The sequence below is a fragment of the Carlito syrichta genome, unplaced genomic scaffold, assembly GCF_000164805.1.
Source record: "Carlito syrichta isolate Samal-C Ts95f unplaced genomic scaffold, Tarsius_syrichta-2.0.1 Scaffold305666, whole genome shotgun sequence".
NCBI classification, from domain to species: Eukaryota; Metazoa; Chordata; class Mammalia; order Primates; family Tarsiidae; genus Carlito; species Carlito syrichta.
In genome coordinates this window covers 476811-478709 of record NW_007249762.1, presented here as the reverse complement: position 1 = coordinate 478709, position 1899 = coordinate 476811, and positions in this window count along the sequence as shown.

Here is a 1899-nt window from a genome sequence, read left to right as displayed (position 1 = left end):
GTCCCTTTAGAGCAAGAACAATGGTATATTTTTCTTATGTACTACATATCATGACTATAATATTGAGATATGATTTATGATTAAAAATGTATGTTGAATAAAATAGATACACTTAGCAAATTAAGTACCCAATTTAATTTATGAGTATAATTTTATGAGTGACTTCTAAAACATTATGAATTAGAAATCACATGAAAAAAACATCACTATGAACAATTTATTCTGATGCCCCAGGAGATCATGCAAAATTTACTAAGAACATTATGTTTGTGTGGAATAATAACATACAATATCCTGAGTCATAGATATTAAAGGAGCATCTAAAAGTATAATGTGCAATTAATGAAGGAAAATTAAACATGCAATTGAGTTACTCTTTCTCCTGGAAGGAGAAATCAAATATACAGGAAGCATTAGTTTCCATTTATCTTCAAGTTCTAATCTGTATTCACATACATGTATTTGCATTCACAAGTTCAGATTTAATCAGCAGAAATGATTATTTTAGGTCATAATTGATTATAGAAAGCCTATGAGGATCAGACTTTAAATGTAACTCACACAATCCCATGGAGTCGATCAAAACACAAATCACTGGACTTGTGACTTACCACTTCTCTGTCTTCATTAACTGTACTATCGCCCTGGGCAAACCCCAACGTTAGCTGAAGCTACTTATAAGATGCCAACCTTTCCTGACTAAATATATTTTACCACCACCCTCTCAGACTGTTAGCCCAAATGAGGATCCTAGATTATGTTTTAATAGGTAAGACTTCTCATTCATTTCTGTTCTATATTTAAAATAACTTTCAAAATAAGGTACTGATATTTCTGCTACTTTGCATGCTACTTTTGGAGGTATAGTAGTTTTGATGACAAAATACACATCTCTTGTTATGAGGGCAAATCATGTGACTTCCACTAAGTTCGTGATTCTCAAACTTGGCTGCACATTAAAATCACCTGAGGAGATTTAGAAAGAACTCATGCCTAGGTCGCACTCCCAGAGATTCGGAGGTAATTGGTTCGAAGTTCAGCTTCCTGGGCATGGGATTTCTAAAAGCTCCCCAAGTGATTCTAATGGCAGCCAAGGTTGAAAACCACTGTGCTAATTAATAGAATAATAATGAATTGCCTGATCACAAAGAAGACCACACAGATAAAACTATGGCTATAATTGGAAATCTATTGTTTTTGGAAAAGAATACTTTGAAGAAATGAAAAAATAGTAAATTTGAAGTTTGTGTAATTGTATGCATCCTCTATTTCATGGAATGCTGGATGAGCATCCCAACAAATTATAATCAGGATACTTACTACTAATTTTGTTTTTATTTTCTTATTTAAGCAAAAAGTGAACTGAACAAGATTCATCTATTCATTAATTCAGCAAATATGTTTTGAGTCCTTACCATATGTTTGTCATTCTGCTTTATTGTCTCCTCCTGTTAAATAATTAGGAGGGACCTCATTGTTTATTTTCAACATCGATTAACCCTAATTCAAATAGAAGGGAAAAAATTATTAGAAGAGAGAACTTCTTAAACACATAGCTCACCATAACCTTCCACAAACCAGATAGGACAACTGAATTCAATTCTTTCTGTCAAAGGCATTGCATTACTTGCTACACATAAAAATTAAGAGACTAAATAGAATGTTATATGTAGAAGTTCAGCACAGTAGGTAGCAGGTGCTCAATAAATATTGTCCCCTTAGCTTCTTCTAAAACCTGGATTGTTATTGAAATAATAACAATTTGAAATGTAACTAAAGTATCTCTTCCACTTTTAATTGTTACTTACATTATTGCCAAATTAGATTCACAAAATTGTACTTCTCAAAACATTTCACAGGTATACGAAATAAAAGTAAAAAATCTGACTTCAACAGCAA